The 19,431-nt window shown below is 59.5% G+C and overlaps 1 long non-coding RNA gene across 1 annotated transcript in view; it reads right to left on the bottom strand.

Moving 5' to 3' along the window:
* Positions 1 to 1,210, bottom strand: part of LOC107508843 — a 143,271-nt gene extending 142,061 nt beyond the window's left edge. The window contains exon 1 of the long non-coding RNA XR_004952572.1: positions 1,077 to 1,210. This is a non-coding gene — a long non-coding RNA (uncharacterized LOC107508843). The remainder of the gene's footprint in view (positions 1 to 1,076) is intronic.
* Between the last annotated feature and the right edge of the window lie 18,221 nt (positions 1,211 to 19,431).

Here is a 19,431-nt window from a genome sequence, read left to right as displayed (position 1 = left end):
CCAGTCTGGTGCATCGCTGCATGCTGGGGGCACGGGTCTCCAGCACAGCCCCAACTCGGGGCATTTTGGACCACGCACAATTCCATTATTTACTCAACAAACATTTATAAGCACCTAGTCTGAGCTCAGCCCCGCACAAGGAACTGGGGATAGAAAGACGAACTTGACTCTGCCTCGCCCTCGAAGACTCCGTGACCCGGGTGGACACGCACATGCCAGTTGCTGTGGTTCTCTCGGCTGCACACGTGGACCCGGCGGGCCGGGAGTGCAGAAGGCGCACAGCCAGGTTGGTCGTCTCCGCTCCCCGGCAGCGGAGGCCTCGTCTGGGGTGCCGGGAAGGGCCGGGGGCAGAAGCACCCATTACCCAGATGGCTGCCCTGCTCCAGCGCCAGTGCCCGGGCCAGGAGGGCTATGCCCTGCTCGCAGCGCCAGTGCCCGGGCCAGGAGGGCTAAAGGACAGGCTCGGCTGAGACTCCAGCCCCAGCACTCAGCCGGTGACCTCTCCTGTCACAGGGCGGCCGGACTCCTTCCGTGGGGGCTCAGGGCTCCGAGTGAAAGTGTTCCAGTGAGCGCGGCACAAGCTGGGCGGCCTGTACGACTCGGCCTTGGAGGCCGCCGCCGCCAGCCGCGATGCAAGCCGAGGGACCGCACAGCTAACCCTAAGATAACACAGGGCGCGCGCTGTGGCGGAGGCGCATGCCACAGCAGAGGAGCCCAGAACGGGCGCGTCGGCCCCCTTCCTTCCCAGAGTGGCAGGAAGAGACGCAGGGAGAGCCGTTGGAAGGGGGTGACGTGAGAAGCGAGTCCTGGAAACTAAGGGGGATGTCGGCAAAGGCTAAAATCTGAGTGGGAGGCGGGCGAGAGCCTGCCAGGCAGGGCACGCACGTGCGACGGCTTAAACCGTTCTGAAAAGGAGTGAGCATGGAAGGCGGGAAGCAAAGCCGCGGGCCAGGCCACGCACTCACGGGCCAGAGCCGGGATCCTCCCTCCAAGGCCGCGCACTCACGGGCCAGAGCCGGGATCCTCCCTCCAGCACTGGCCACCTGAGTGGTAATGAGCGACTTCGCTTTTCTCACCTGTGAAGAGCGGGGGGTCCGGAAGCTCGAGGGGCTACTTGAGGAAGAACTGAGGTAAGACGTAGCCTAGAATGAAGCACTGAAGGCGCATTCACTGTAGAAACCGTCATGAAAGTTGGTGTGCACGCTGGAGTCAGCCCGGCTCCCAGAACACACTGCGAAAACAAAAGTGCAACACTCTGAAACTCACAGAACACTGTTGCAGAAACTAAGGAAGGCCTGGCAAACGGTAAGACGTCCCAGTTCACAGACCCCGAGATTTAGCAGACTTGCCTTCCGGGCAAGACTTCCCGTCAGCGGCTTCAGTGCGATCCTGATCAGGACAAGGATCCTAGTCCGGGACGCAAGGCACAGCCGGAGACGCAGTCGGTGATGGCGTAACCACCACATACAGTGCCAGGCGGGTGCTAGAGTCATCCCGGGGTCACTCTGTAAGGCGAGCGAACGGGCTACCCGCGATGCTGCCAAACTCTGTGAGGAAAATGCAAAAGAACATCTTTGTGACCTCGGCTTTGGCTCTTAGATATGATGCCGAAATCACAAACAACGAAAGAGAAACTAGATTTATCAAACTTCATCAACATTTAAAACTCTGTGTTTCGTAGGACACCATCAAAAAGGTGAAGACTGAAAACTTTCCAGTTCCACATCTGACTCGTACCTGTGATACAGAAAGACCTATTATGACTCAGTGATAAAAACACAACTAAGCCGATTGTAAAATGGGCAACGAGTTTGAATGGACATTTCTCCAAAGACGACGCTCAAACGGCCAATAAGCTCATGGAAAGATGCTCAGCGTCATGTCCACCAGAGAGATGCCAATCCGACCACAGTGAGATCCCGCTGCACCCCCACTAGGGCCCCTACAATGGGAAAGACAGACAAGAGCGAGTGTGAGTGAGGATGTGGACACAGAGGCCCCTCTTACACTGCCGGTGTGTGTGAATGGCGTGGTCGCTGTGGGAAGCAGGTGGGAAGAGGACCCTTGGGTCCCAGCAATTCCACCCCTAGGTTTGGGCCCAAAGGGAATGAAAAAATGTGCCTGCACAAATCCTGTACAGAAATGTTTACAGAGAAGTATTCGCAATAGCCAAAAAGTGGAAACAACTCAAATTTCTGCCAGCTAATGAATGGATAAATAAAATGTGGTCTATTAATATAATGGAAGGTTGTTGAGCAGTAAAAAAAAAGCGAAGTCCTGGATCACCCTACAACATGAATGAACCCTGAAAACACTACGCCCAGTAAGAGAAGCCAGGCTCGAAGCACCTCGTGTTACACGACCCCGTTTCTATAAAACGCCCGGAGGTGCCCATCTATGGGGATGGAGAGCCGGCTACCGCTCGGCGGTGGCTGTGGGTGGGGCTTGGGGGGACAGCCAAAGGGGCCTGGCAGCCTCTTGGGGTGAGGAAAACACCTTGAAATCGATGGTGGTAAATGTCTTTTCTTTCCTTGGATTTTGTTTTTTTTGTTTGTTTTTTTTTTTTTCCATCTCTCTGAGATGATGGCTGTTCACTAAACTTACTGTGGTCATGATTTCACAATAAACGTAGGTCAAAGTGTTATACCGTCCACCTAAACTTACACAGTGCTGTATGTCAACTCTCTCTCAATAAAACTGAAAAAAATAAATTGATGGCGGTGATGGATGCACACCTCTAAAAATACTAAAAGGTGATGAATTAAGGGCAGCGGGGGAGGAAGGAAGAAACAAACAACAAAAAGAAGGAAACGCTGGTGTCCAGGCCACGCTCCCGGAGAGTCTGCTCCCACTGGCCTGGGGGCGGCCGGGGCAGCGGGTCCCTCGCGGGGACAGCAAACCCAGCCCCTCCTGATGGATGGAAACAGGAAATGTGAAAGTGCAGGCGGCAACGAGAAATGCTGAAAACCACGAGGGTGAAGTCTGAGCGAACAACGCCGAGTCTGGGGCGCCGAGTCACCAGGGAGGGGAGTGGACAGCGGCCTTCCGGCGGCTCGGGGCAGAGGGGACCAGGGTCTCACGGGGCACGTCACCCGAGTTTATCTGCGACTGCGGGAAACCCTTCCCACTCTGACCACTGCACTCACATGCCAGTCTCGGGGGGCACCCCGCACACTCACCCCTAGATCTAGGATGAAGACAGAGGCCCTTCGTTCCCTAAAACGGAGGGGATGAGGCCCCCGACAGCCCCTCGTGTCCTCCAAGCACCCGTATTTCCGAAGCAGGTCACGGGGCTGGGGCTGCGCCACGTTTCCGAGTGTCGCGTGACGGTCTGAGCACAGGGGGCTGGGGCCTCACTCGGGAGCTGCGCATCTGCCCATCTCGGGGCCTGATTGAAACCCCAGCATCAGGACCCTGTCCCCGAGATTCACTGGCTCTCCTCACCATTCTGTGGGCGAAGCCACCCAAGCAAGTGACACCCACCACCACATCGAACCCGCACAGCCACGCGCAGAGACTGTGAGCCCCCTTCGCAGACAAGGAAACTGAGGCTTGGTGCGGCGAGAGGCTCGGCCGGGGGCGCACACTACAAAGGGACAGGGTGGGACGTGAACGCCCATCTGCCCGGTGAGGAGACACAGCCCTCCCCACCCCGGGGTGCCCTGATGCCACGTCTGGGCGGCAGTGGTAGGACCAGAGTCTGTTCCCAGGCCCCTGTCCCCTGAGCTGGCGATTGCACCGTCCCCGTGTTTGGCAGGGATGTGGCGACATCGGCACCCCATCCGCCCGCAGACAAAACCGACCCGGTCGGCCAGCCTGGTGACTTTCAGGAGCCCGTCCTCTGGGGGACACAGTGCACACGGAGGTCCCTCACGCGGCCCGCTCCCCACTGCCCCAACCAGTCCTTTAGGAGCCCGTCCGACTCCTACCTCACTGGCCCTCTGGAGACCTGACCTTGTCCTCCCTCCGCCCTGGGCGCTCACTCTGTCCCGAACGCAGATGTAGGATGTAACTCCCTAAGAATTCAAAGTAATTTCAAGTTATCTTCCAATATCCAATTTGCCTTTTATTTATTTAGGGCCACGTCCCAGTGGCGGCTCCCGGGCCAAAGCGCCGGCTCGGCGGGGAGCCACGCACCCGACACAGACAGCTCCGATTAAAAACGTTAACAGGACACTGAACGCAGCCGTCGGGGAAGGGAGACTGCAGGAGACGGGAGGGGGGCAAAGGCACGACTGGGAGCAATGCCTGCTTCCCCGGACGCCCGCGGCAGGTGCAGCCTCCTCGGCTCCGGCACACGGCGTCCGGCTAGGACCACGCCGGGCTGGGAGGAGGGTCCCGATTATCAGAGGTCACCTGTCTGCCCACTCGCCTGCTTTTTGTTTAATGTCTTTCTCTAGTAGGTGCTGGTTCTCAGGCCAGAATTAGTAGGACTATGACCAGTGGCAAAACTCCACCCAACTCAGCCGTTCCCACACTGGGGCCTGAGACAGAGTCCCAGCCGACATCCCACCAGCTCAGCGTCCCGGCAGGATGGGAGTGCTCCGCCTCCCACGGTGCTAGCGAAGGTCTCAGGGTGGCCTTTCACCGGCCCCACTGGGTCACGTGCTGACCCCTGAACCAACCACTGTCGCCAGGGAGCTTCAGTCCTCGGACTGGCCAGGCCTGCCTGGGTCAGATTCCCTGAGCCGATTTACGATTCTGAGACAGAAAAGGGTGGGGAGCTGAGTCGCCACACCACCCCTGTAAGAGGCAGTCGAACCCCCAAAATCCAGTGCCAGAACAGCAATTCACTTTCAGTAAGTGGCAGTTTAGTTTCAGCAAAACATCGTCTATCGTATTAAGGACATAAGAATAATTTGAATTTTATCACTTTTATTTTGACTCTGAAATTGGAATGCGCCTTAAACTCTACAGCCGCTCACAATTACAATTGACAGCACTTTCCCCTCTTAGTGCCGCATGAAATACTAATGCACCTTACAACTGACGGCATTTTAGAGTCAATAAAACATAGCATATGCAGAATGAGTTGATGCCCAGTTTGGTTTGTAAGTAACTAAGTAACATTAAGTAACTAAGTAACATTAAGATAAGAAACGTTAACGTTAACGGGAGGTCCATAAAAACAGTTCGCTGGTACTTACTCGAGGTATCACTGATGAAAATGAGGGAACGAGAGAAAGTTTTAATCGCAGGAGTCAGATTTCCACCTCGGAAAGATACTCCGCACTGTGTGGGACAGAGACAGAGACCAGCTCTGCAGTAGAACCGAGAAATCGTGAGGACGTAAACTGAGGAGCCGTAGGGGAGATGATGAGAAGGGCGGGGTGTGCGGAGGCAGGAGGAGGGACAGGAGGGGACGGGACCCGGACCCCACGGCACGGGAAGGCGGTGAGGCTGAGAGAGGGTGGCTGCGGCAGGGACCACGTGACGATCGGGGGGGGGGGGGGGGTGAGGGGGGTGATGGGGGTGATGGGGGGTGGTGATGGGGGGTGATGGGGGGTGATGGGGGTGATGGGGGTGATGGGGGGTGATGGGGGTGATGGGGGGTGATGGGGGTGATTGGGGTGATGGGGGTGATGGGGGGGGTGCTGGTGGTGATGGGGGTGATGGGGGTGATGGGGTGATGGGGGTGATGGGGGGTGATGGGGTTGATGGGGGTGATGGGGGGGATGGGGGTGATGGGGGCGATTGGGGGTGATGGGGGCGATGGGGGGATGGGGGCGATGGGGGCGATGGGGGCGATGGGGGCGATGGGGGCGATGGGGGCGATGGGGGGTGATGGGGGCGATGGGGGGATGGGGGCGATGGGGGCGATTGGGGCGATGGGGGGCGATGGGGGCGATGGGGGCGATGGGGGCGATGGGGTGATGGGGGGAGATGGGGGTGAATGGGGGGTGATGGGGGTGAGGGGGTGATGGGGGGTGATGGGGGGTGATGGGGGCGATGGGGGCGATGGGGGGTGATGGGGGGGTGATGGGGGGCGATGGGGGCGATGGGGGCGATGGGGGTGATGGGGGGTGATGGGGGTGATGGGGGGTGATGGGGGTGATGGGGTGATGGGGGTGATGGGGGTGATGGGGGTGATGGGGGTGATGGGGGGTGATGGGGGCGATGGGGGCGATGGGGGCGATGGGGGCGATGGGGGGTGATGGGGGTGATGGGGGTGATGGGGGTGATGGGGGGGGGTGTGGGGGGCGATGGGGGCGATGGGGGGATGGGGGCGAGGGGGCGATGGGGGGCGATGGGGGGTTGATGGGGGCGATGGGGGGGATGGGGGCGATGGGGGCGATGGGGGTGATGGGGGGCGATGGGGGGCGATGGGGGTGATGGGGGTGATGGGGGTGATGGGGGGTGATGGGGGGGTGATGGGGGTGATGGGGTGATGGGGGTGTGTGATGGGGGGGGGGATGGGGGTGATGGGGGTGATGGGGTGATGGGGGGCGATGGGATGGTGGTGATGGGGTTGATGGGGGGGATGGGGGCGATGGGGTGGATGGGGGGCGATGGGGGGGTGAGGGGTGGATGGGGGTGATGGGGGCGATGGGGGGTGATGGGGGCGATGGCGGGCGGATGGGGGGCTGATGGGGCTGATGGGGCGATGGGGGCGATGGGGGGCGATGGGGGCGATGGGGGGTGATGGGGGTGATGGGGGTGATGGGGGTGATGGGGGTGATGGGGGTGATGGGGGGTGATGGGGGTGATGGGGGTGATGGGGGGTGGTGATGGGGGGTGATGGGGGTGATGGGGGTGATGGGGGTGATGGGGGTGATGGGGGTGATGGGGGTGATGGGGGTGATGGGGGTGATGGGGGTGATGGGGGGTGATGGGGGCGATGGGGGCGATGGGGCGATGGGGGCGATGGGGGCGATGGGGGCGATGGGGGCGATGGGGGCGATGGGGGCGATGGGGGCGATGGGATGGGGGTTATTTGTGGTGATGGGGGGTGATGGGGGTGATGGGGTGATGGGTGATGGGGGGGTGATGGGGGGTGATGGTGCGATGGGGGCGATGGGGGCGAGTATGGGGGCGATGGGGGGATGGGGCGGATGGGGTGAGATGGGGGCGAGGGGGGGTGATGGGGGTGATGGGGGTGATGGGGGTGATGGGGGTGATGGGGGTGATGGGGGTGATGGGGGCGATGGGGGTGATGGGGGGTGATGGGGGTGATGGGGTGATGGGGTGATGGAGGCGATGGGGTCTGTGGCAATGGCGAGACGGTGATGAAACTGGTTTCGGCGGTGATGGTGGTGGCGGCAGGGGCGAGCTAACGTAGCACACGGGTAACCATGTCATCGGCAGGAGGCCGGCAGGTAAAAATGCCCACACGGGGACCGGCCCGTCTACCTGCACCCACTAGCGAAGATCCCACCTTCTCCGGCCTCACACACGAAATGAAAAATCACACCTCATTCCTCCCAGCACGACTGACTGTAGGTATCACCCTCATGCTCTAATTACTGGATGGGAAACAAATTATAAGTAAACATGAGAACCAACGATTCCCCCACAGCAGGGAATATCCATTATTTACCCATAAAAATATTTCAAGGGTTATTAGCATGTAAACTGTGATTAATTAAATTCACGAAAATTGTTTCTGATGCATGCAAATGAGGCGGCTCCTGCCGGGTGAGGCCGAGGCTTCACTCACTCTCCGGGTGGGGAAAGTCGCTCAACTTGTCTCCCACCACAGCGATTTTGGGAGAAATTAAACCGCAGGCTCCACCTCAAGTGCGGCTCGACCCTGAACTCCTCCAGGCTTTCCTCTGTGTCAGGTCCACGCGAGTAAGGAGGCACATCTGGACACTGCTTTCCACATTCGGGAACCAATCACACCACGATCCCTGAGGGGCCTGGCATCACGGAGCTTGGAGGGACCAGGAGAAAACCAGCCGTCTCCCAACCCGGCCTGACCACCGACTCCAAGAAAGGGTCCAGACCAGCTCAGAGTCACACGGGCTCATCTCCCAGGCTCTCTGCACGCCACTCGAAATTCCTGCAGAGTTTCACAAGGTCTGCAAGACTTGGGACTGCAGACACCGAGGAAGCTGGCCCAGAAACTGGGACCAGGAGAGAAAGGCAAAGGGAGACGCAGGAGCCAGGGTGAGCAGCGTAGTGGTGACCTCCAGGAGCCAAAGGGCTTGTCCACTGTCCCTGTCCTTTAAGCCTCCGGAGATCCGACTGGCTGAAGCGCTAGGCATTTAGTGCCACGACGGGCCCATGAGGGTTTCACTCACTCGAGGACACATGCGCCCCAGGGGCCGCCCTAGTGCAGACAGTCCTCAGCAGGGACCGGCCTCCCTGCAGCCTCTCCACGAGCCTTTGCTCCTCCGACCCCAGCAGACACCTGCCCCCGCCGGGTTGTCTGGAGGAGGACAGAGCTGTGTGCCCAGGTGGGAGTCCCAGAGAGGCCTGCCCCGCAGAGACGTCCCCCCGCGGGGCCCGCCCACATGCAGACGCAGCTAACACGAACCCCAGACCCCTGCCGTGCACCTTCACAGGTGGCCTGTAAGCGGCCGCATCACTCGGGCTGTCCGGGTGAGGAGATGGGGTCCGCCAGGCCTTGCGGACACCAGCTGTCCCTGGTGTATTGGACGAGACTGGCAAACTCCTCAGCACAGGCCACAGGGCCCCACCCCGCGGTCAGCGGGCATCTGAGACAAGGCCCAGCCAGGCCCACTCTCCCCGCTGGTGCGCCCGAGGTGGTCCTGGGTCCTAGGCTGACCGCTTACGTGACTCCTTTGCACCTCTTCACCCATGGGCCCAGGGGTCTGACTGAACGCTGCAGGGCCCTTGAGGAGGGCCTTTCTGAAAGGAGGAGTCTCGGGTCGGACCCCGAGAACACACAGAAAGACTGACGCCCAAAGTCAGGCCAGGGAATCGTGGAGAGCGAGAGCCCAGAAGGGGGTCTACAGAGGCAGAGCCACCCAAAGCCCCAACACCTCAAACAATGCCACTCAGCTCCCCCACAGGCCTGCCGGCCAGGGCGCCTGAGAGCAGGACCCACGCTGGGAAGCCCCAAGGACAGGGCCAGGCAGCTGCCGGGTCTGAGGGCAGCGCTGACGGGTTGGGGTGCAGGGGCCCAACGACAGCCCCAGGGAGGCACGACAGTCAACAGACCCGGAAGAAACAAGGCAGGACAGGAGCAGGGCGGCAGGGCCCCCGAACCCCCTTCGTGCCTGCACCGCTCCCGAGGGGCCCCCACGTGGACTCTCCGGTGGCTGGACCCGTCCTGGACCCGCATCGCCGGCTCCCCTGGCCCTTCGGTGCATGACCAGTGTCTCTGAGAGACTTAACCTCCCCACCTCACTCCTGCCACAGGGTTCGGGGTCCCCTTATGGGAACCCAGCCACGTCGCCTCATTAAATGACTCTCAGGGGGCCCGGGACGTGCACAGACTCGGTGCTGATGCTGCCCTGCCTGGGCTGGTGCCGCGGACGAGGGTGGTGACCGCAAACCCTCGCGGGAGACGCAAAGCCCTGGGGCCCATGTTCTGGCTCTACCAGGGAAGGTGCACACGAGGCGTGCGTGCGGCGGCACACGGGAGCGGCCCAGAGGTAGCTGTGCCCCCTCCTCGGGCTCCCCGTCCTCCATTCCCGTTCCCCCTGGTGACCACTAGGGAGAGTCACGGACACGCAAGCAGGCGTGGACGTGTCCCCCTTCCAGGGCGGACAGACCGTGAGGACGCTCACCTGGCTTTTTCTGGGTATTGGAGAACATGCCATCGCAGCATGTGTAAATCTGTCTCATGATGTTAAACAGCTGTGAGTAATCATACTTTATCTAACGGGTCCCCTCCCAACGCACCAGTTACTAAACGCGTCACGTCGAACCCTCACAGCCGCTTCATGAGATACACGTTTCTCCTATTAAACAATGCAATGCAATTCAAATGCCAAGCCTCGAACCCCCAAACACGATCCACATAAGAGTCCTCAAACCCGGGTGCGCGGTGGGATTACCCGGGAGCCAGGCCGAGGCCCCACTATTTCCCCGACTTGGGCCTCGGCGGCCGGCGCGGATGTGCCCAGCCAAGCAGGCCATCGTTCTCATTTTGTGTTAAGGCTGCGGTTTCCTCCTGCACCGTGCCTCCAGGCTGTTTCTCAGGACAGTGACCTTTACGGCCCTCCTCTGCCACTGTCCCCCTCCGGGGGCATTTCCAACTCCACTCAGGAGACATAGGGATGCAGCAGCTGCAGCAGCAGTAACTGGGCAGTTGACACTCAGGGCCCCTGGACAGCTCCCCAGCTGCTGGGACTGGGGGCCTCTGGTTCCGTCCCCTGGATTGGGAACCCAGAGAAAGGCAGAGAGAGGGGCAGAGAGCTGTGCCCTCGTCCCCAACGACACAAAGACGACTTGTACGAACTGGCTCAAGAGCACATGCAACACGCGAATAAGTCAGTCCACATCAGGACGCCGCGCTCTATGAGAGTTACGGTCGCGGAGTGCCCGCTGGGCGCCAGCGGTGACACAGGCCTCCTCTCCGCCTCTCTCTGAAACCTGCGGGGAGGTGTCGCCAAGGAAGGCCCCAGCACAGAGGACGGATGCTTTCGCCCAGGTGCCCCCGTCGGCACAGCCCCAACCAGCCCGGGGGGGGACAGCAGAGGGCAGGAGAGTTGCTCTTGCCCCAGTGACATGTCCACTGGGGGCCTGGCCATGTCTCGGCTCCACGCCACTGTCCGTCACGGACACTGTACTCCATCACCACGGTGGCCCTGTGGGGGGTCCGAGGTGGGGGGTCCGAGGCGGTGGCGGTGCAGGCGGTGCTGACCTCACCCCTCCCGCGAGCAAGCTCAAATGCAGGCACATGCAGGTCGCAGTTACTCCCACGAGACCCAGACTGAGTGACCAGCTCGGACAACAAGCAGGAGAAAGAGAGGGATGGGGTGCTGGGGAGCCCGGGAGCCGCGGGAACTCCCAGGGGAGGGGCGGGCGGCACATTGTCCCGGCCTCTCCACCTTGATGGGACGGTGGGGGCTCTATCAGGCTCTGGCCTAGAGGACGTCACCACCGTTAAACCAGCCATGTGGGAAATGCCAAAGGTCTTCTTTAAGAGCAACAGGACTGGCCGTAGCCAGGAATACGAAAATACAAGAATGGAAAAAACCTCACGGGTAAAGCCAAATATTCAATAAATACAGCAACTCAGAAATTTCAAAAGCTACTAGGAAGGTTAAAAGGAAAAAGCATCAAACTTAAATTCCGTAAGTCGTCAGGAGATACACAACATGATCTAAAATAACACATCAGTCTCACAAAGTGGGTAAAAATGTCCTTACAGAATGTATTCAGCCTCTCATGTCCCTCTGTCGGCAGCAAGGAGCAGGGGCAGAGGAGGCCGTCGGAGGAGATGTGGTGGCGGGGGTGGGGGAGAGCAGGAGCTAGGTGCGGAGCAGGTCCCCGTGCTCAGCTGAACCCGGGCCTCTGGCAAACTCTTCTCTCGGACCAGCCAGACCCGGTCAGAGAGACAGCTAGAGTGGCCCCAGGTCCCTGTGCACCCCTACCTCCCCCTCCCACAGACCTGCATGCCTGCCTCTCACCCAAGCCATCCCTCTGCCACCCGAGCATTCTCCCAGACCCCCACGGTGCCCCTTGTGCCGACCCACAGCACCAGGGAATGTAACTGTCGTAGTGATTACTTACAGCCATTACAATAAGTTTTTAAGTGCTCCCTTCAAATTGAACAATGTTTTTTCAAAGTCAACAGCTGGTTCACAGCTTGAATGCAACCGTTAGGATAAATTAAATAAAAAGGGTAATAAAATCACAGTCTAAATTTAATTTCTGAAGAGTGCATAGGCTCCAAAAGAAAAAAAAATAGAGGCATTTAAAAAATGCCTTTAAAATGCAGCCAGAAAGGCAGAAGTTAATTCACTCCCTGATTATGTCAGCTAATGGGCACACTGGAGCAATTAACCACATAACCGCCCTGGTGTGGACAAACCTTAGCGCTCACTCCACTGTACACAGTGTCCTTGTGGGAAGGGGTTATCAGACAGGGGACTTACAAGCAGGCCCAGATGTTGTCTGAGGCAGGCCTCCACTTCAACACACCTTCCTGTTACCTGTAGCTACCTGGAACTACCTGGCAGGTATGACCCAGCATTACCTGGCACACGGCACGTGTAAAGCTTCTTTGCACATGCTCGTGTGCAGGTTGCGAACTTCAGCCACTGAAACCCTTTGCCTCTGCAAGGTAGTAGGACATGCCACTCAAAAACGTGCCACTTGGCATAAGGATTATTTTTGAGCTAAAGGCAATTGAGAAAAAACAGGTGCAAGGAAAGCTCTCTGCCCTCCCCCCATTGCCTAGGACGCAGGACATGACTCTGTCACGGTGTCTCCCCTCCCCGCTCCACCGGGAAGGCCGAAGGTCAGCCACTGAAGGCAAGCCCAGGGCCTGGCAGCGCCGCGACGGCTCCAGGGGGCCCACGCGATGCGAGCGAGCCCGGTCCTCCGCCAGCTCCCCCACCACTCGCCACCCCAGGAACTCTGGCACGCCCCTTCCCTAACCACACGCTGTCGACACGTTAGGGCGCTGTGGAAGCCCAGGCTCTAGCCGCCCCTTCAGGTGACCGAGCACGGGGTACTCCCAGGTGTCTGCCCGAAGCGCATGTTAACACACTCGCTTTCCTCTCGTCAATCTGGCGCTGGTCTGTCTAATCCACAGGGCCCCCACTCAATGCATCTGAGAGTTTTCTCCTCCCCTACACCTCACAGGTAACTTACCTTGGGACCCACCTGAAAAGACCCTCCCAGCACCTCCCGCAGGATCCAGGGCTACACACCACGCTTTGGTGTCAGCCTGGGCTTGAACCCCACCCCTGCCGCCTGCACAGTGACCAGCCGCTTCTCAGACCCCCAATTTCCTCTTCTGCAAAAAGGAGACTCTTGCGTTCTTTCCCACAGTCCATACGTGTTGACTGAGCACCTGCTCTGAGCCAGCCCGTCACAGGCCCCTGGAGACAGCCGGGAGCCGCCGGACAGAAGCCCCTGGCTGAGGCAGCACGTCCCCGTGGGCGACACAGGGAACACGACCAGGAGCAACACGCACGGAGTGGGGGGGGGGTCGTTAGGGAGAAAGTAGTGGGAGGAGGGAGGGGTGCTGTGGTTTTAAAGTAGGAGTTCGGGGCAGGCCCCGCAGAGGAGGGGCGACTGGGCGGCAGGGAGCCGGCCACGTGGACACCGGGGCGAAGGGGTCCGGGCTGCGGGACTAGACGTGCGAAGGCCCTGAGGCGGGAGTGGCCGGGGTGGGAGGTGGCGTGGCAGAGCCCGCTAGAGGTCAGACCCCGTTCAAAGCGCTAACGCGCCATTCACAGCTGTTGGCGGAGCACCCAACGCGTCAGACAAGAGAGGCTGCGGGGCTGGAGTCGCACGAAGCCAGAGCAGCACACGGGACGCACCTGATACTGCGGACAGGTGGGCCCTGCGTCCTGGCTGGGCCGACGTGGACACGCCGTTCAGGAGAACCTGGGTCCTGGCGCCGCTTCCCCCGGAGGAGGGTGCAGGTTCGCCTGCAGGTGCACGCCGCCCTTTAACGGGGCGCCCAGGTGGCCAGCACGTTTCCTCGCGTTTCCCTTCCAGGCTGGGAAGGTGTGTGTCAGGCCAGAGGGCGCCGCGCTCTGGCTCCGAAGGGCGGTAGCTGCGCGGCCGGGGGCGCAGGAACCGAGGGGCGCACGACTCCTGCGCCGCGGGGATGCGCGGGCGCAGCCCAGCAGAACGCGGGCCTTTGGGTGCGTGCGCATGCGCGTGCGGCCTCCTCCCGCCAAACCCGCCGCCCACGCACAACCCGGCAATCTAGTTCTTTCCGTCGTTTCCACCCAGGTCGGCCACAGGTGCAGCGCTCGAGACTGCCCTTGCCCCGCCCACCTCGGCCTGAGCACCTGGCCCAGTGCACCTGGCCCAGCCCGGGTCCCACCTACACACACCTGCTCGTACTTGCATAAAGATCTCCTGGAAGAAGACACATGAAAGTACAAATGTGGTCATCTGAAGGGACAGAGAGGACACAATGGACAAGGAAGCGATTGGCGGTGTTTGGGGAATCTCTTTCTATCTTATGTTGACATCTGAGCTATGTAAATAAAATATAGCATCTATTTTTAAAACATTAAGAAAACTGCAAGTGACCGACATTCTTACTGGGGCCACAGGTACCGACGCAGGACGGGGCAAACTCCTCCAGGGGAGCTCAAGCCCTGCGCCAAGAGTTCTTTGCTGGGTGCAAGAATTCAAATGCCTGCCAGGGCTAGAGTCTAAAGGAAAGTTTATCAGAGAAGGGGAAAAGTGAAAACAAGAAAAAAGTCTTGGGTTCAATTTATTGTTTCTGTGAAGTACCATTTAAAGGCCTTGTTTACCCATTTTCGTTGATATGGGCGTACGGTGAGGAAGGATAACAGTAGTGTGAAAGGCCTGGCCCTTCCTAGCCTGTGATCCACAAGTTCCCCCTGATTTTATCCACAGGGAGTGGACGACTTTATCTCGTGTAAGGCGCCAGGAGGGCTCCGCTTCTCCCTCCTGGTGTGGGGGGATGGGCTGCCGGCGATCCCACAGGAGCAGTCGCTGTTCTGCAGGTTTCCTCCTGGCCTGGCTGCGGGGCTGCCCCGCAAACGCAGTCTCTGAACACAGCCCGGCTGAACACTGGACTTCCCCCGCCTCCTCCTACATCAGGAGGTGGACTGGTGCCGAAGGGCCTCGGTGGCGATGGCGGTGCTGGTGATGGAGGCACCCGTGGGGGTGGGCTGGTAACAAGGACAGCTGCGTGGTAGTGGCCGGGTGGACGGTGCTGAACGGGCTCACAGAATAGAGGGGCGAGGGCAGCAGCAGTGCGGGACCGACGACGGTGACGTGGCGGTGACGGCGTCCTGAGGACCAGACGTGTGGCCCGAGTGGTGTGGCGACAGTGGCATGTGTTGACGGGAGTGCCGCAGGCCACGGTCTTCACCGTGGCCACACTGTACCCAGGACAGCGGGCCGGAGGCAGTGACGGGCGGCATCGTGAACAGGGATGGCCACGGCAGGACGGCTGTGGCGGCGGACGCTGTGACGTGGTAAGTGGAGGAAGATAAGGGGAGACGGAGAAGGGAGAGGAGGGGAGGACCTGGAGCACGGACGTCGGCAGCTGTGGAGGCACAGCCCGCCCTCCCCGGGGTCTGCGTCACCCCGCAGGCCCCAGGAGAGCAGAGACTGCGGCACGACGTGGAAGTTAAGGCCGTGGGCGCTGCGGTTCACTTGGATTTGAATCCTGCACTGTGGGGCCTCAGGTAAGTTACTTAACTCCTCCAAACCTCTGTCCCTCCACATGCAAAATGAGACTCATCACAGCGTCCACTTCCCGGAGTGTGAGAATGAGGGAAGGCCACGCCGTGAAACGCACGGCCCAGTGCTCGGATTCAACAGACTGGCTATCATCTCCATTATCCACAGCCTCCGTGGACGAGTACACGGAGCTGCCATAAAGGGTCGGGTCCCTAGGATTTAGGGGTGGGGGAGTTGACGACAGGAGGCTCCCCATCCCTAACCCCACGTGCTCTCACGGCATGTCCGTGGGGACACACCCAGCAGTGGGGACCCTGCACACGGGCTGCCCCGGCTGGGGGTGGCCGAGGCAGGGTCTGCACCAGCACTCCTGAGCGCCCCTCCTGCCCGCACGACCTCCGCGTCTGACCGTAGCCCTCGGGAGACTCTGTCATCTACCGATCCACTTTTTATCCCTGTTCTACTGAAGATTGCTGTCACCGCTCTGAACAGCCAGGTCCCACAGCTTACAGCTGGACAGCTCAGATGCCTCCAGGGGAAGCGGCCACGTGGACCGAGACCAGCAGCAAGAGTGGGCGCTGGGGAGTAGCAAGGTCACACTGCCCCAGGAGGCAGGGCGTGCCCGGTGCTGCCAGATCTCTTCCAAGACAAACTGTAAATCTGCACCTGAATCTTCAAGAGAAATCTGAAATATGAAATCTCTTAAACGTTGGCACCTAATGTTTGAAAAGCAACCAAGCCTAGCTGTGGGCAGCATTCAGCCCACGCGGGGCTGAGCTGGGTGTCTGGCTTTGGGGCAGCTTCTCCTTTGGGGCCCAGCGGCTTCCCCGGGGAGATGTAGGGAGGTAGAGCCAGGCAACACGGGCTCAGGACCCCCGCCCTCCCCTCCCCTCCCAGTGCCGCCCAGGCAAGTATCTGCAGCGTGGGGAGGGGGCCATCCCCCCATTCTTGCTCAAGACCTTCTGTGGAGCCTCGAATCGCCTGCAGCCTCTCGGTTCTGGAGGTTGATTGCGATTGCTCCCTCCCCTCTGCTGCCCCCTCCCATGAGGCAACGGCTGCCTGCTTCGATGACGGGGAGGGGGAACCAGGAAGATGACGGGGCACCTTCACACAGCACACCGCTCAACAACCATCGGTCGGGGGAACGCGGCGTCGGATCGCGTGGGAGCGAGACCGTCCCAGGCGCCTCACACATCCACTGCACACCCGCTGCACGCCCACTGCACGCCCGCATCCCTCACACGTGCCGCCCATCCTTGGCTGAACATCGGTATTCAGCACACGGCTGTCTAAATACAGTGCTGCTTTGTGCACAGGAGCAGATGTGGGGGGCGGAGCAGGGCAGCCCGAGCGCCCTGGGAACCCAGTGTCACCAGGCCGGTCAGCTCTGGGGGGGCGGGGAATGGACTGGGTTACTGGCTCAGGTGGGGTGGTCGGGGTGGGGAAGGCCTCTCTGAGATGACGTCTGAGCTGAAACCTGAAGGGTAAAGGCACCCGCTGGGAACCAAGCAGGAAGGAATTCAGGAGGGACAGCAAGGGACAAGGCTCTGAGGGCAGCCGGGGGGCGGGGGGGGGGGGGGGGGGGGGGACACGCAAGCGCAGATGAGCCGGACACGGGCCTGGGACCACGTGGTGGCGGGAGGAGCAGGGCCTGTGGGCTAAGCCCCTGTGGACCCCCAAGGCAGAAGGGCGAGACCTGAGTTGGTGAGCTCCCTCTGGTGGCCATGTGGAGAATAGCCTGCAGGGGACGCGAGCTTCGCCGCCAGGACCTGCCAGGAGTGGTCGTAGGCGTGGGGCCTGCAGGTGACTGCAGCTCGCCCGGCAATGACAGACACTGACAGGGACTGGAGCCTGGGGGCGCACGAAGGCCTATTTGAGAGGGGCAGCTGGCCAGACCCACTGGCGCTGGGTAAGGAAAGGAATCTGGATGACGCCTTGTTTTTGCCTTGAGCATCAAGTGTCAGCCTGGGTCATTCTGCCATCTCTTTATTCAGCAAGTATTCACTAGACACCTGTGTGCCACTCAATGGGCCAAGCCTTTGTGTCCTCAGGGAGCCACTCTCCATGACCTGGGATTTCTGTGACTACCCCCCTGAAGTTGCAGAGAGTAAAAAAGGGAAATGTGTCCCACAGATGAAAAGTCCATCTATCAGGTCAGCAAACAGTTACTGAGCACCTCCTATGTGCCGTGCACAGTGCAGGAGTGAGCAAGTCAGACCAAGCTCCTGCCACAACAAAAGCTTCTAGGGAGCAGAGAGAAAGTGAACATTCCTCAGATGAAATGCTGTACTCTAGGAGAAATGCAACGAGGAGAGGAGAGGGACGTCAGAGCTGCCATGCCAACCGGGAGGTTCCAGGGAGTGACAGAGGGCTCAGGCCTGAGAGAGGCGAGGCTGTGACCCTGCAGGGCACCCGGTGACGCAGGAGGAGGGCAGGAGGGGGGGAGGGCCCAGCGGGAGGGCCCAGAGTCACCAGCGGGGCCTGTGCACCATGGATAGACTTTGCATTTCCCTCCGAAAATGGGGACCCATCAGAAGGTCCAACTTGCAGGAGGCCACTTCCCTCAGCTACTCCGCCTCCTTCCCCACACACCTGGCAACGCCCCCAAGTCCCAGCAAGGGCCAGACACAGCCACCCACGGTCACGGCTTTCCCAGCTCACTGCCTCCCTGGGGCTGGCAGCGTATGTGATTCGTAAGTCCCTCCCTGGGACTGTGTATCTGTGGGCATCCGCTCCATTGCCATTGCTTCTGGGCAGGGCCTTGCTACTCCTTCACAGATGAAATCACTGCCTCCGTCCTGCTAATGAAAACAGCTGGTTTCCATTCACCAACCCACCCCCCACACCCCACTCGAATTGCCAAGGGAAGAATTACAAACAAATGTGTACAAGCAAACAGATGCTGTCATTTAAAAAATCGATCCATCTAGCAAAAATGTCCCACTTAGGACTGAAGTGGCATACTGCGGAACTCGCATCTCGGTGGCATTTTTTAATGAAATCAGACAAACAATGGGGTAGCTCACTAATAAATTCCAAAGACGTGAATGACCAAGGACAAGGGGAGGGGCAGGGATGCAGACTCGCTCTGCGGCTCCGGCGTCCAGGACCCGGCGCCTGGAAGACGCGGGCTCTGTCGCTGTTCTGGACATGCTCCCCACCTTCCTGCCTCTTCGACCCGTCAGGACATCAGGTCAAGCTCACTCGTTAGTGCTGTGGGAGCCCCAGACGCGGTGGTGACCCCACGTTTGGTTTCTAGGAACCGTGATGCAGGCCGAGTGTCCTCCTCTTTGTTGTCCCACACAGCCAGACCACCCCCCAGCCTCCCTTGTGGCCAGGTTTAAACCAAGAGGCCACGGGAACCAGAACAGAAGTGACCACCACGGGCCTGGCCCATACAAATCTCCCACGTGACCGCCCCCATCTTCCCATCCACGAGTAAAGGAAGATGACTCCGAGACCCCTGCAGAGGGTGCTCCCCGAACGGCCACGTGGAGCAGCACTTCCTGCCGTCTGCACCGGGATGTAATGAGAGGGAGAAATAAACTTACTGTGTCGGACCAATCTGGGGGGTAGTTTGTACTGGAGGATCCTACCCTGATGAATGCACAAGTCTCGGAATTCCTCCATTCACTGGGTAGGTAATAAAAACAACAGGATCTAATTACCTCCTGCAGATATCACAATAATCTGGTGCAATGCGAACATGAGTCCATCTTTCAGATGGAGAAACTGAAGTTCAGAAAGATCAAGTGACCTGTCAAGGACACCTAGCCAATAACGGTACCAGGTATCACTTATTGAAAACTTACCACATGCCAAACACTGCTAAGTACCTCCTTTATACAGTTTCTTACTCCTCACAAAAATTCTCATAGGTACAGTTACTATTTCTATTTCACAAAAGAGGAAACTGAGGCTTAGATTGATTATTCAACTTGCTCAAGAGAGCGAGGGAGGGAGGAGTAAATGTAGGATTCAAACTAACAAGCTAACACTGTCTATGATTTCACCCAAGAAGGAGTCTCTAATAATAAGCTAATCGCAATGCATCTTAAAATACCCCACATTGGGCCAGCCCTAGAAAGCAGGTGAGCCACCTCTCCCCACTCCCACCCCACCCCACCCCACCGAACCGTTAAAACCATTACATCAAAATAAAACATA

The sequence above is a fragment of the Rousettus aegyptiacus genome, unplaced genomic scaffold, assembly GCF_014176215.1.
Source record: "Rousettus aegyptiacus isolate mRouAeg1 unplaced genomic scaffold, mRouAeg1.p scaffold_m13_p_8, whole genome shotgun sequence".
In the NCBI taxonomy this organism is placed as follows: Eukaryota; Metazoa; Chordata; class Mammalia; order Chiroptera; family Pteropodidae; genus Rousettus; species Rousettus aegyptiacus.
This window is presented reverse-complemented; position numbering and strand designations above follow the sequence as displayed.